Source organism: Akebia trifoliata, chromosome 9 (genome assembly GCF_017979445.1).
Source record: "Akebia trifoliata isolate Shusen 1 chromosome 9, ASM1797944v1, whole genome shotgun sequence".
NCBI classification, from domain to species: domain Eukaryota; kingdom Viridiplantae; phylum Streptophyta; class Magnoliopsida; order Ranunculales; family Lardizabalaceae; genus Akebia; species Akebia trifoliata.
In genome coordinates, this window is record NC_141383.1 from 11,465,862 (window position 1) to 11,482,053 (window position 16,192).

Consider the following 16,192-nt stretch of genomic DNA (forward strand, 5'->3'; position numbering starts at 1 on the left):
TATTGTACGAGGGGGATAGACAACGTCTATTCTAGACAAGAGATATTTAAGTGGACCCTTGCTCAACATCATGTGCCACCTCTCAACTGGGGATTAAACTGGCTGCTTTTTGACTTCAGAGATTTGAGTTAGAGTCTTAGATTATCACCTATACGGAATATCAAACCAAGTCACCACGTATCGAGAGATATATAGGTGCACTTGGACAAGGGTGGCCAGATAAATTGCATTGCACGTAGTAAACCTAGAGTCTAGAAACTTCCCCATAGGTCACGACTCGAATTTATCGTGGGTGTTCCTGGGTTGTTTGATGGAAATGGACTTTACAAATGATGAGATCAGGAATGCACGGTTTTGTCCTCAAGGATCAATTTTCCTGTTTAACTTGATTTGAAGCTACCATATTATTGGGTGCACAAAATCGTATTCAAATAATATGGGCCGAGCAATTAAAATCAAAATGGTATTCAAACTTTAATTCGGGTTTCAATCTGTTCAAAAAAAATGTTTTCCAAATGAAAAATATTTTCCAAATGAAAAATATTTTCCAGAAAAAAATATTTTCCAAATGAAAAATATTTTTCAGAAAAAAATATTTTTCAGAAGAAAATATTTTCCAAATGAAAAATATTTTTCAGAAAAAAATATTTTTCAGAAGAAAATGTTTTCCAAAAGAAAAGAAAATGAAGAAAAAATGATTTTTACAAAAAATCTATTTTTTTGCATGGACCTTGAAAAGTTATTAAAATGTATTTTTCTAAAAAGAAAATGACTTGCAAAAAAATAATCAAATTTGTGAAAGTTTTTATTCAATGAAAACATTATTTGTCAATAATTTTTCAGATTGCAATAAAATTATTTTCCTTTTGAAATAATAATTGCATGAATGAATTGTTTTATGGATTTGTTAGGGTCACTAGTCCAGTCAGTTAGAACGAACATCAACACCAAATGAATCGTCAGAAATGACCCCAAATTTTTTCAAAATTACACAGTTGTTCCCTAAAGATCACCGTGCCTCAATCCTTCTAGTTGTAAGCAATGTCCCAATCTTCAGTCCTAATCAAGCCCGTTGTGGGTAGTTGTCTTGAGATTTCATGAGTCATGTGGTTTAGCTTGAGTACAATTTTTTTTATCAATCCATCGATGTCATGTTCTATTTAGATCGAGTCTACTCTTTCCCTATTGAGTCGAGTTTGTTTGCCTAGTCTAGAATGACATTTGTTTCCCCATTTGAATAAATGAAATTTTTGAATACCTTGAGCGCATTAACGAATTAACTACTAATCTAGTTTCAATGATAGATTTCTTTCTTGAACAAGAAAATAAGGGGTCGGGCTCAACAACTTTTAATTAGAAAGCAAAGGTCATTGACCTTAAAAAATAATTCTTAGAGAAATTCAGATAGAAACCATTCTATCCTCCAAAGGAACACAAATGGATAATGGATTTACTCAGAAATTTCGAAAGATTTGTTCACGTGATCTTATGAAGATAAGTTAGGTACAAGCTTGGATGTTGTTCAACACGGAGTAGATACTCGCCCATATCAATGGAATCAAAGAAGATGTTAGAATATGTATTAATGCTATTTTCACTACGTCTCAAATTGCAAAGTTCATTCAAGCACATATTATCAATTGATATGGGGGTACCTTTTGAGCTGATATCTAATAATGGGTCGTACATCAAAGCTTAGGTCATTATTCTATGTTCAAAGTTTAGGATCCGGTATGACAAATCATCCTCCTACCGTCCTCAGACTAATGGAGCAGTTGAAGCAGCCAATAAGAATCTGCAGGCAATCATTAAGAAAATGTGTCAATCATACCAAGATTGGTCAGAAAAGCTACTATTCACATTACGGGGGTACAGAAGTAGTCTTACCCGCTGAAATGTAAATCTTGTATCTCAATGTCTTAATAGAAAATGGTCCGAAGAACTAAACTTGATTGAAGAAAAACAACTTAGAGTTTTGTACCACGTGCAAACTTATCAGAGAAGAGTCACTCACACGTTTGACAAGAAGGTCAAAGTTCACCATTTACAAGTCAAGGATTTAACCATCAAACTTCAAAGAAAATTGACCACCTCTCCTCGACCATAGGAGGAAGTCTGAACTTAATTGGAGAGATTCATCTATTAGCAAGGAAACATTACTTTGAAAAATCATCAGATTTCAAAGAGAATCGAGTACTTATTTTTAACCCCAGAGGAAAGTTCAAACCAAATTGGGGAGGTCCGTTCATCATCAAAGAAATATTCTTAGAAAAGCCGTCAGGCTTCAAGATCATGATAGAATTGAACTACCAAAACCAACCAACCTTGACCAGATCAAACGGTACTATATTTAAGGAGGCCATCTTTGGTCGAATCAATTTTCCTACTACCTAGTTCAATATCTCCTTTCTCACCTCTTTGCAACCTTTAAAAAAAAAAAATCTTTTTCTTTCTTTGCCCGATCACCTAACTCAGGAGAGGGAAAAATTCGAACTACGTTCTGGGGTACATAGGCAACCTGAGAAATTACTTCAGGCCCGACCACATCAAAATAAAAAAAAATTTATATTCCCCCACAAATAAAATTCAAAAAAGAAATATTGTCAAAAGGGGGAAGAAAATTCAAAGAACAAGAAAAAAATTAAGAGAAAATGTCACACAAGGGGCATTTGGATTTTTGAGCCTCAAAATTCATTTTTTTTTATGCCTAGTCCTAAACTTACTCATGAAAGTCCTCCTAAGTACCCTGCGAGAAAGTCAAGGAAGGTAGCAAAGCATGATCAGACAGTAACTCCAAAAGTTCAAAAGGAGAAGAAAAAGAAAAAAGTCTGTTAGGTTGAAAACTAGAAATGGAGACTTAGGCAAAAATTAAGGCAAACTCGTAAGATTGAAAACCCGAAAGGACGATCTTGGCAAAAAAAAAGAGAAAGCTCGCTAGATTGAAAACCTGAAAAGGCAATCTAGGAAAAAATTAGAGCATGCTCGCTAGTTTGAAAACCTGAAAGGGTAATCTAGGCAAAAGTTAGAGCAACAAAGAAAAACAGAAGAAAATCTCTATAGAGTTGAAAAGCTAAAAGGAGGTTTGAGCTGAAACATTTGAAGTCCGAATAATCAAGTTCAATACTTAGCTTAAACCAAACAAAGACTCAGAAGCCACAAGTATCTTGTCTACAATTGATCTGAAAATTTTTACTTCCTCAAGTAAATCAAGGGGAGAAGGGTGAATTCCATGATGAGTCTCAAAAGGAAAATATTTCTTTTGAGCTTGACTCAAAATCTTCAATATAAAAAGTCAAAATTAAAAGTTAAATCTTTATTGCGCTTGTGGTAATCAAATATTTCCAACCTTCATAGCAGAGGGCATTTCTCTTTTTTTGACAGCGTGTAGTTTTCCCCCTTATACTAGGGGCATTTAAAAAAAAATCTGTGTTCAATTATCTCTAGTGCAATGTTTCCTGTCAAACTAGGGGCATTTTATTCTTGAGCTTGGTCAATAGTAATCCTAAAAAGGATAATGGAAACCCCGAATTTAAGGTTATCTTCTTGATAACAATTTTTTGAAAAACCCTGAGAAGCAAAAATTCAGGTTTTAAATTTATAAAAATTTTGAAAAAAAAAAGCTTGAGGTTTAAATAGAAGCGTTTCTGATCTCGTATTTGCTTTTGCCCAGAAGATAACTCATTATGCTTTTACCTAAAACAGTAAATAGTGCATCCTTTCTTTCCTAGATTCATTCATTTTTCCCTATATTCTTTCCCAGATTCATTCATTCTTTCCCAGATTCTTTCATTCTCCCCTAGATTCTTTTCCAGTTTCATTCATTCTTTTCCCGATTCATTCATTCTTTTCAGATTTATTCATTCTTTCCTAGATTAAATAATTCCTTCCCAGATTCATTCATTCATTCTCAAATTCATCCATTCTTTTCCAGATTTATTCTTTCTCAGATATCGCCAAGCGTTTCTCGGATTTTTCTTAGATGCTATCAAGGGTTATCTCGGATTTTGCTCAGTTGCCGCTGAGGGTTTTCTCTGATTTTGCTGAATTGCCGCCAAGAATTATTTTAGATTTTGCTCAGATGCCGCCGATGGTTATCTTGGATTTTTCTTAGTTGCCGCCAAGGATTTTATTGGATTTTGCTTAGTTGCCACCGAGGGTTATCTCAAATTTTGCTCAGTTACTGCCGAAGGTTATCTCAAATTTTGCTCAGATGCCACCAAGGGTTATCTCGGATTTTGCTTAGATGCTGCCGAGGGTTATCTCGGATTTCTCTCAAATTTTGCTCAGTTGTCGTCGAGGGTTATCTCAGATTTTGCTTAGTTGCCGCCAAGGGTTTTCTTGGATTTTGTTCATGAAAGCGCCCTCAATCCGCGGGGTGCGCGGATCCGCTTTTGACCCTTGAGGTTTGGGAGTCGCCACCTAGTTGTTAAGGTCTAGGAACCAAACTGACTCTAAAAAAGGTAAACTAATCTATGAAAGAGAAAAAAAGTCCGGGGATCACATTACGGGGTTGGAAGGTGTTAGGCACCAACCTCGCCCGGCCAAAGTCGGTCTCTACTAACTTCCCAAATAAATCACATTGCTAAAAACCTAGATAAAAATAAAAATAAAAAATTTTATACCTTTCCGATAGCAAGGATTTTGCTCCCTCAGATCTGACAAAAATAGCTCCTTGTACCGTACTCCCTTGCTTCGTTCTGTCTCCGAATTTTATTTTGGATCTCCGAGATCAAGGTATCTCTTTATTTTTGATCTGAACTCTTCAAGTTTGTTGCGGATGTGGGGGTGTTTTTGGAGGGCTTTTAGGTGTTTTCTAGGCTAAAATTGAAAGAGGGATGTTAGGTAAGGAGTTGGGGCTCCAAAACTAGGGTTTATAGGAGGCTAGGGGGGCTTCTAAACCTATTTCTCTTAGGATTTATGATTTGATACGAAAATGGGGTGTGAGCACCTCTATTTATAGATTTTTTTAGGAGTTGATTTGGATAGAGTTAGTATTTAATTAGAGTTCTTTTAATTAGAGTTGTGTTTTAGTTAGACTTGTTTTAAGTAGAATTGTGTTTTAATTAGAATTATTTTAGATAAAATTGTTTTTAAGTTAGAACTCTATTTGATTGAGTTATTATTTAATTAGAACTCTATTATGACTTTTGGTTTTATTTGATTGACTTTTAATGTTTTAACTTTAGTCTTAATTGATTGACTTTTAATATCTTGACTTTAGTCTTGCTTAATTGACTTTAATTTTGACTTTAGTCTCACTTGATTGACTTTAATACCTTGACCTTAGTCTTGCTTGATTTACTTTTAATTTTTGGAGATCCCTCCTCCATTATTTCTTTAATTCTTTGGACCCCCAAATGGACGGGTCCTTAAAGAAATATCCCACGAACCCTCAACAATTTTACTTGAAAGCCCGATTGATCGATATTTTTAATTCAAAATTTTAATTTAATTTCATCAATATTTCACTTTAATTATTTAATATTTTATTTATTAATTTTAAATTTTTTTATTATGAAAATTGTGAAATTATCGTTTTGTCCCTAGAGAGGACTTTTCACGTTTTAAGTCAGTTTTTAATGTTCTAGGATGTTTTAGAATCGATTTTTCGTAAGGAATTCAATGAAAATATTGGTCTGTGTTATTTATGAAATTTTTTGTGTGAAATGGTCGTGAACTTTATGAGGGGCATTTTCATAATTTTGTCGAATTCTGTTAAAATTGGCGAAATGATTTATTTGGTTTCGATTTGTTATTTTATGTGTTCGAAAGGGTTTTCCTAAACGTAACGTAGGCTCTAGGGTTGTTTTGATGTTAGGGGTATTTTGGTAGTTTTTTAGTGATTTTTATCGTGAAGCTTCTTTTTGTCTGAAAAATGATGATTTCTATGTTTCTGGAGTCGTATTTTCCTAGCGTAGCGTGGTTTCTAAGATTTTGTCAGTTTGAGATACCTCATCCGGATTTCTAAAACATTTCTGATAACGAAATAAAGCAATAGAATACACATCCATCATTGAGAATCATTGCGATCGGGTTGACGAGAGTATTAATCAGGCGAGTGCAAAAATGGGGTGTTTACAGTTCAGTTGTCGCCGAGGGTTATCTCAGATTTTGCTCAGTTGTAACTGAGGGTTATCCAGAATTTTACTCAGATGTCGCCGAGGGTTTTCTTGGATTTTGTTCAGTTGTCACCAAGGGTTATCTCGGATTCTGCTCAGATGCTGCCGAGGGTTATCTCGGATTTTGTTCAGTTGCCGCTGAGGGATATCTCAGATTTTGCTTAGATGCCGCCGACGGTTATCTCAGATTTTGCTCAGTTTTCACAAAGGGTTATCTCGGATTTTGTTCAGTTGCCACCGAGTTGCCGCTGAGGGCTATCTCGGATTTTGCTTAAATGTTGTCGAAGGCTATCTTGAATTTTTCTCAGTTGTTGCTGAGGGTTATCCCAGATTTTGCTCAGATGCCGCCGAGGGTTATCTCGGATTTTGTTCAGTTGCCGTAGAGGGTTCTCTCGAATTTTGTTTAGTTGTCGCCAAGGGTTATGTCATATTTTCCTCAATTGCCGCCGAGGGTTATCTCGGATTTTGCTCAGTTTATACTTAAATTATGCTCAGTTTTTTACTCAGATCACATGAGATTTATCTCAAATTTCAAATACACACGTGCACATTTGTTCCTTTAGTCAAGGAGAATTTTCTAAAATTCAAGAATCTAACATTGCTAGTGAGAGCTCGTACTCGAAGACCTGACAACTTTTAGTTCAATGAGAGTTTTACCCTTAAGGATCCGAATGCCCCGACAAATTGTTAAATCAGGCTGCAAAATGAACTGTCACTAACTTTGGCATTCAGATATTGCACTATCTACCAAAATAGATTTGCTATCTAGTTTGCTTCAACCCTCTGCCAAAGAGGGGTATCTGTAGACACCTGATTTTTGCATTCGCCTGATTAATCAAATCGTCAACCCGATTGAGACGGTTCCCAATGATGGATGATTATTCCAATGCTTTATTTGTTACTAGATATGTTTCAGAAATTCGGATTAGGTATCTCAAACTAATAAAACTGTAGAAACCACACCGCGATAGGAAAATATAATCCCAAAAACATATATATCATCATCCTTGGGACAAAAAAATGTTTTACGATAAAAATCATTACAAATTGATCAAATTATCAAAATACCCTTAACATCAAAACATCCATAGAACCCACTTTACACTTAGGAGAACCCTTTCAAACACATAAAACAACAATTTGAAACCAAATAAATCATTTCACTAATTTTCACAAAATTCGATAAAATTACGAAAATACCCCTCATAGGGTTCACAATCATTTCATGTCAAAAAAATTCGTAAATGACACAAACCAATAGTCCTATTGAATTCCTTATGAAAAATCGATTTCAAAACATCCCGAAACATCGAAAACCGACTTGAACCACAAAAGTTCTATTTGAGGGCAAAACGGTAATTTTTTAATTTTTTAAAATTTTTTAATTTTGAAATTAATAAATAAAATATTAATTAACGTAAAGTAAAACCTTAATAAAATTAATTTAAAAATCTAAACTAAGTCAATCTCATATGACTTAAGTCAAAACCCTCATTAAAACCCTAATATAAAGAAACCAAGTCAATCTCATAAGACTTAAGTCAAAATCCTAATTAAAACCCTAATCTAAAGAAACCAAGTCAATCTCATAAGACTTAAGTCAAAACCCTAATCTAAAAAGACCAAGTCAATCTCATAAGACTTAAGTAAAAATCCTAATCTAAAGAAACCTAGTCAATCAAACAAGACTTAAGTCAAAATCCTAATTCACCTTATCTAAAAGTAGACCTAGTCAAATCCTAATTCTCCCAAAAAAATCTATAAATAGGAGCCTCTACAACTTAATTTCGTAGGTCAAAAAACATCTATAGCCTTCCCAAAAGCTTGATTGTAAAGCTTTAACCCCTTACCTATCATCCAAACCCTAGTTTTTGTTCACAAACTCCCAGAATCTCTTCATAAAACACTTAGAAATTCATCAATAAATTTAGGAAACACTCAGATCTAAGAAGGAGGTACTTCGTCTTGGAGATATAGAGATAGAAACAAAGCAATGAGTATCTTACGAAGAACCATTCTACCAGTTCTGAGGAAAAAAAATGTTACGATTGTATAGGTATATTTTCCTTTTATATTTTTTTATTTGTTTTATTTATTCATTTTAGGTCTTTTAACAATGTAGTCTTCTTGGAAATAATAGAGACCGACGTTTGCTGGGCGGGGTTGGTGCCTAACACCTTCCAACCCCGTAACGTGATCCCCAGACTTAATTTCTTTTTGTAGATTAATTGTTTTTATCTATCTTGAGTTAATGCTCGGGTCCTAGACCATAATAATTAGGTGGTGACTCCCAAACCTCAAAAATCAAAAGCGGATCCGCATCCCCTGCGAATCGAGGCGCTTTCAGAAGGTGCTCTACTATTCCCAAAAATCTAGCATTAATTTATTTTGTAATTTCTTCTTTGATTTTGAGAGTCCATTATGGCTGCATACATCTGAGCTTCTATTTTATTGAGCGAGTGTCTGGGTGGAATGGAATCTGATGTTGAATAATATTTGTGCTTACCCTAGGCATATTGTTATAAGACTACGTGAATATGTCCTTAAATGTTTTTAAGTAAATTTGATATCTTGTCATATTCCTTGGGAGATAAGGTAGAACCAATTCGAACCTTTTGAAGATTTTCTTTTATTCTGAGATTGATTACATCTACTTCTTTTATTAGAGGTTGAGGCAGATGTTCATCTTCTTGTTCAAATAACTTGATTAATTTGGGGGAGGTTCCTCGTCAAGAGATTCTCCCTTCGAAAATAGATTATTAGTTAAATTGTTATTGCGCTCAGGCTAGTTAAAATTTTCTCTTATTTCATTAAACTTAGATGGTGTAACAGATTCTATAACGAACTTGATAAACTCAACAGAGATAACAGACTTAGTAGACATAAAAGACTGAAGACGACTAACAGACTTAGTAGATGTAATATGAATGACAGGACCAGACTCGAGGTAAAGTAAGGGACTCACGACATGATACATAGAGAGAAACTCAATAACGAGTTTGATTATAGACTATAGACTTGGGACACCACACTTGACCGACAGGATTAAGTCACTATGATTTTCAAGAAATATTTGAGCAATTAAGAGAATTTTTAGTAGTTTGTCAGTCTTCAACTTCTTCTTTTTCAAGTTATTTGTCTTCTTCCTCTTCAGGCTAGTTCATCCCAAAGAAGATTTCAACCTCTGCCGACAAGTAATATGATCAATGAAGGACTCTGAAAAACCACAAAAAAGGAAGTCTTCCCCTACTTTCATGAAGTATCCATTGGGTCTATGGTCCAATATGTTGTCATGTTCGGACTAGTTCTATCTAATGGACTCAAATAATGCATCACTTCATTAATGTTCTTTACAACCAACTAGTCGAATTGGGCCAGGTATAAATCTAGAAGATCCACTTTTGGGCTAACTGGTTTAAATCAATACTGACCGGCATGTCTTATCAATTACATCTATTAGGTTAGACCAGTATTACAAGTTCAATTTGAGCTGTATGGACTAGTCCATCCACTTACCTTTTGCTTGGGTTGAATAGAGCAACCTAGAAACACCTATGGTATATTCGAGTAATGGCCTAATAGAACCGCACTTAGGTTCAAATTTCTATGCTCATTACATAATTGAGACTATGTCAGGATAATGCTTTGGTCATTTCAGCCTAAAACACCGATATACCTTCTAGTTTCACCTAGTTTGACAATACGTGGTGATCTAGTTTGATACACCCAAAGGTATTGTACTTAAGTTATAGCATTCACGTGCGTCCCCTGTATCCCAAAAGACCAGGTTAGCTTGGATTCGACTATGAGGCTTATGGGGACATGTCATGATACAAATATGAATATTCATGCTTGTGAGTGTATGTAAAAGAATAAGTTGCGCTCAGGGTGTTTTCGAGATTAACCAACCACACAAACCACATAATCCAATTATACAAACGTAAATAATCCACCATCCAGTCACACACCCCCCAAAAAGGACAAAATCTAATCTAATCTAAAAGTCTTCTTAAGTCATCTAGGTTGGATAGTCTCAAATCAGGTGAAGTTTGACCTAAAATCCCCAATGGAGTCATCACTGAAATCACCTCGACACTTTTTACGATGAAAGAAAAAGTATTTAATGATAAATTAACGTATTTTTTCAGAATTGGGAATCGCCACATATTTTAAGCCTAGGAACCAAAATAACTCCAAATGGATCTGAAATGGTCCATGGGTAAGAGACATGGGTAAGGGTCAGGTTACGGGTTTCAGAAGGTGTTAGGTACCAAACTCACTCAATCAAGGTGATCAATCTCTACTACGATAAAAAACTACTTAAGGTCAAGGGAAGAAGACTAAGGACAGAACTAAGGTCCAATCATCATTATTTTATGTCAAATCGGTCAAATAAATCTTATGGGTAGGATTCCCTCGAATATCACACAATTCCTCGAATTTTATATACAAAAGGGAAAAATAATTCGAAAAAAACCTAAATCATGTCTAAGGCTCATGTAACAAAATATTAAAAAAATGGAAAATTCAATTAGCACGCCACATGCAGAGATAATTTTCAAGTAGGTCAAAATTTCCACATGCATAATTTTTCCTGAATTGATAAAAAAAAAAAATCATCACATACCCAATTAAGTTTTCAAGTTGATAGATATCATCATACTTAGTAAATTTCTAAATTGGTAAATATCACGTGCCCAAGTAAATTTTCAAATTGGTAAATATCGTCGCATGCATAATCCATTTCCAAATCGATAAACATATCATCACATGTAAATTAATTTCTAAATTGGTAAAAAAATACCACATACAAAAATAATTACCAAATTGGTTAATGCATTACACCTATGAATAATCTCCAGATTAGCAAATGTCATCATATACATGATTGATCTCTAAATCGACAAAGATGCATAACATGAATGAAAAATTTCTAAGTGGTAAAAATTCATAATATGAATAAATAATTTTCAAAATAAAGCATGAGTAATTACCAAGATGATCGAGATTTCATAAGCATGAATATTACCAAGAGTGTCAAATTATTATAGACATGAATGTTTTCAAATTAATTTAAACATGATGTTATTAAATCAATCGAATCATCACTACACAAACATTATTAAGTCAATTGAATCATGAACATTATCAAATCAATGAACTTAATAACCTCTTCTTCCCCCACTTGGTGAAGTAGTTTGTTGCCACTAAGATAAATAGTTTACCCCCTTTTCCTAGAGGTAGGGGTCCAACAATGTCCATCCCCCAGACAGAGAAGGGCCAAGAAGCTGTCATCGGATGAAGCTTGTTCGCAGGTTGGAGGTTCAAATGCGTATATTTTTGGCACTTGTCACATATCTTGACATACCTCTTGCATCCTCGACTAGAAATAGTCTTGGGTTACTACTTTGTTCGCGAGTGACCATCCTTCCTAGTGATTCCACATATTTCTTCGTGTATTTCTTCAATCACATGGTCGAATTCTTTTATATTAAGGCATTTCCAGAGGGGTTATCCAAATGACATTCTGTATAGTTCTCCTTCAACATGTGTACCTTTCAATCTTATACAGAAGGTACTTGGCTTCTTTCTTATCCTGGGGGAGAATCTTCGTCTGAAGGTATTCTACGTACTTCTACATCCACCCGAATGTCCAACTAATCTGCATACATTCCTCTTCCTTTCTGTCGATGCATGCCTTGTGCTAGTATTCCACGGGTATGGCCCTTATTTTAGAATCTTTGAGCATTGAGGCAATGAACACTAGTGACTCTGCATGCTTATTTTCATCCTTCGGGATTCTATTTATCTTCACCTCAGTAAACCAACTAACCTTCCTTTCCACAGTTGCCAAGTATCTTTCCATGCGCTCATCTTTAGCCTCATACTCCCTGTTGCACTGATTTGCAACTAGCTGAGAGTTTGTAAACACAGCATGTCTTTCGATCTTAAGGTATTTTGCTATTTTGAGCTCGTTTATGATGGCAATATTCCACCTCATTGTTCGAAGTATCGTACTTGAGCTTCATTACTTTTTCAAGTCTGTTATTGTTTGGAGTTGCCAACACTATTTCGACGCCTGACCCAATGTAATTTGATGATTCATCCACGACCATCCTCCATCCTCCATGTTTGTTCTAGGCATCAGCCTCTTCGACCGTTTCATCCTCCTCTTCCTCTTCTTCTTAGTCAGGGTCCTCGATTGGAAAGTCTGCCAGGAAGTCTGTCAATACTTATTCTTTTAGAGTTGTTCGTCCTTCGAACTGTAGATCGTACTCCCCAAGAATCACTGCCCATCTTGCCATTCACTTGGATTTATCTGATTTATACATCATATCTTTCAATGGGTAGCTAGTTATTACTCGGATTCGGAGGGACAGAAAGTAAGATAGGAGTTTGTGGATCGAGTAAACAAGGGACATATCGACTTTCTTAGTCTTTGTATATTTGACCTTTGATAAGCCAAGTGTTTTGTTGACGTAATAGATAGGATACTTTCGTCCAAGGTCTACCTTAAATAGCACCGAGATTATGGACAAGGCTGAGGCTGCTAAATAGATCCCCAATTTTTCCCTTTCTTTCGAAGTGTTGAGTATAAGTAACTATCCCAACTACCATTTTAGGTTGTGGAAGGCTGCCTCGCACTTTTTACTCCACGTGAATCCCTTTCCCTTTTCCAACAGACTAAACAATGGACGACATCTGTCCGAGACTCGAGAAATGAACCTGTTTAAGGTTGCTATTCTTCTTACCAAGGTCAACACCTACTTCATGTTCTTCGGACTTGACATCTCAACCCAGGATCGGATCTGCTTGGGGTTTGCTTCAATGCCTCTTTTGGTGACGATGTGCTCGAAATTTTTTCCAAAAGATACCTCGAACATACACTTTTTGGTTTAGCTTCATTCGATATCTCCTCAGGATCTCGAACGTCTCCCCAAGGTCTTTTAGGCAATCCTTTGCTTTTTTGCTCTTCATTAATAGGTCGCCGATGTATACTTCGACCATTTTTCCAATCATATCTTTGAACATTTTGGTCATCAACCTCTGATAGATTGCTCTCGTATTTTTTAACCCAAATGACATAACTCTAAAATAGAACAACCCTTGCTCGACTGTGAAAGATGTTTCTTTTGGTCCTCCGTTGCAAAAGGAATCTGGTTATAACCTGAGTACCCATCCATGAATGACATTCTTTCGCGTCCCGAGGTGGCATCAACAAATCTATCGATTCTTGGCAATGGGAAGCTGTCTTTTGGGCATGCCTTGTTGAGATTAGTGGGGTCGATGCATACCTTGGCGCTACGACTATATTTTTTATCTACTCAGGGTACTCAACTTCCCTGATGATCCCTACCCTTAAAAGTTTACCAATTTCCTTGTGTACCTGCCTCAAGCGTGGAGACAATCTACTTGGCTTTTGTCAAACTAGTTGGAACGCCTCGTCGACGTTTAAACGATGACAAACGATAAATGGGTCTATTCCAGGCATATCTTCAAAAGATCATGTGAACACATCCTTGTTAGCCCTTAGCAACTGTACCAGCATATCCCGTTCCGACTTTAGTAGTGTTGCCCCAATGCTGACAAATTGTTCTCCATCAATTCCGAAGTCAACCTGCTTTACTTCCTTGATTGTTATTACTTGGTTTTCTCATCGTTCTCCCTGTAATTGCTATAAGTGATATACTTCAATGGGTGACTCCTTTTTTTTTCTAGGGCTTGATTCCAAGAAGCTTCCCGGGTTTTAGTGCCAAGTGGAAACACTCTACGTCATTTCTTGGTCTCCTCTAATTTTCATCACCCCCTCCTTGCTTAATAATCGAATTTCTTGATGGTAGGTTGACAGAAGAGCCTTCATCTCGTGTATCCACCTCCTTCCCAAAATTACATTGCATGTCGAGTCAATGTCGATCACTACGAACCGTGTCATAACCTTTGCTTTCACTATTATAGGGAGTGTAATTTTCTCCTACCTAGCTACTAGGGACCTATTGTATCCAAACACGGTGGACTGGGTCGACAACAGACTCTCTAAGATTCCCATCTTCTTTGCCATGTCTAGGAAGAGGATGTCCACCACGCTCCCAACATCCACTAGGATTCTTCTGAGGTCTACGCTCTCGACCGAGAGTGCAATGATGAATGCATCCTAATGAGGCACAATCGTCCCTCACAGATCGTATTCTGTGAATACTATCGTCGGCCTTCTTGCTCTATTTACACCCGAGGTGACTTGGTTGAGATCGACCTCAGGTGGATCTTCATTACTCTCACCCATGCCAGATGCCTAGACTGTTTCTTTGAATCATGTACCCTCGTAATAGTGTGTACTACTCTACGTCCCTTAAGTTCGTGCTACCTTTTTTTCCTAGTCTGTTGAGGTTGTCTTCCCTCTAGGACTCTCGCCTTCTTCTAGTTGTAGAAGCTACATAACTTTTGAGCTTCTCGTCCTCGACCATATCTTGTATGATATGTCATAGCCTGTAATAATCCTTGGTCGGGCGATCCTCTGTTCCATGGCTCATAGTACAGTTTCCCTGGCTTCCCTCAATAGTTTCGAGGTGGTTGTACAAAGTCGAGGTCATTGCATATGGGCCTTAGTATCACCGACAACTTTTAGTTGAGCGGTGTGTACATCCGTCCTTTCTTCCACCTTGATTATTCCTTTGGGTCCTGTCATTTCTTCCTGCTACCCCCCTCTTTTAGCTCGATAATTACTTTTGGGGCTTTTTGACCTCTCTCACTGTTAGCGACTATATGTGCTCCTCGACTTCTGCTCTTCACCAATTCTTTTACCAAGATGTATTTATCTACTTTCGCCAAAAGATCCTCAAGTCGCGTGGGGTCGAATTTTATCAATGACTCATGCAACCGTGTTCCGAGGATGATTGCTACCACATAGGCCGCATAAGTGATTGCTTCATCCATACCTTCGATAGCTATCGCCTTTGTTCGGAATCAGATAAAAAAAGAACATATACTCTCGTCGACTTCCTGTTGTAAGTTAAAAAGCATGTTCATTCTAACTTTCTTCTTACGCAACTGGACGAACTGTACGACGAACGTCTCTTTCAACTCGAGAAAGCTTGCTAGTAATCCGGTTGGCAGCCTTTGGAACCATGACATAGTCGTGTGCCTCAGAGTGGACGGGAAGAGTTTGTAGAGTAAAAAATCATTGTTTTTGTATAAGACCATTTAACTCCTATAGTGGAGGACATGGTCCATAGGATCCCTCATCCCATCGTATGTCTCGAACTTCGATAGATGAAAAGCCCTCGGGGGGTTAGAATTCATTATTGTTGATGAGAACAGCGTCCCCCTCAGCTCCCGAATGGCATTCCGTGCTTTCAGCCCGTGCGAATTCCTCATCCCTTTTTCTCAGCATCTCCTCTACTTCTCCCCTAGTTATTGGATTCCAAGCTTCTAAACTTCCTACTACGTTCTTACTACTGAAGAATCTGTGGTTCAATCAATCTTAGTTCTTCCTTTTGCATAGAGCGCATGTCCTTGACTTCCTTCCCCCTCTAGGCCTCCTCCCGTCTTGGTTCCCTCGCCCAGTCTCTGTCTGAGCTCTTCGTTTTTCCTCCTTATTGTTGTAATCTTGTCATTCTATTTTTTAACCCCCTGTGCATCTTCTCTCTCATCTCTGTTAACAAATGACACATCACCAACATTGGATCTTATGATGATGGAGGTGGATCTGCTGGTAAGGGGTTTGATGGCTTTCTACGTCTTTCACCTCTAGCTCTCACCATAATGGTTGTTTTTATCCTTGTATCAATATTCCCACAGATGACTCCAAATTGTATAAGCAATTTTTTACACTACCTCAAGATCTCCTTTGAAAGCTCCAAACTAGGTTGGCAGCCTGCAACATGACCACACTGACGATCAAGTTAAAAATTAGTGCCGAGCTAATAAAAAGTTCTCTAGGAAGATTTTTTCTCACCTTTTGTGTAAGTTGCAATATGATATTTATATAGTTTATGGCTCGTGAATTTCCCCAAGTCCTCTCAATGATTTTTGTCAGAGTAGTTGTGCCTGTTCCCTCACTTGTCAACTGTAGGGGT

The 16,192-nt window shown here is 36.8% G+C and overlaps 1 pseudogene; it reads right to left on the reverse strand.

Moving 5' to 3' along the window:
• LOC147394293 (uncharacterized) overlaps window positions 1-12,120 on the reverse strand; it is a 30,076-nt pseudogene extending 17,956 nt beyond the window's left edge.
• Between the last annotated feature and the right edge of the window lie 4,072 nt (window positions 12,121-16,192).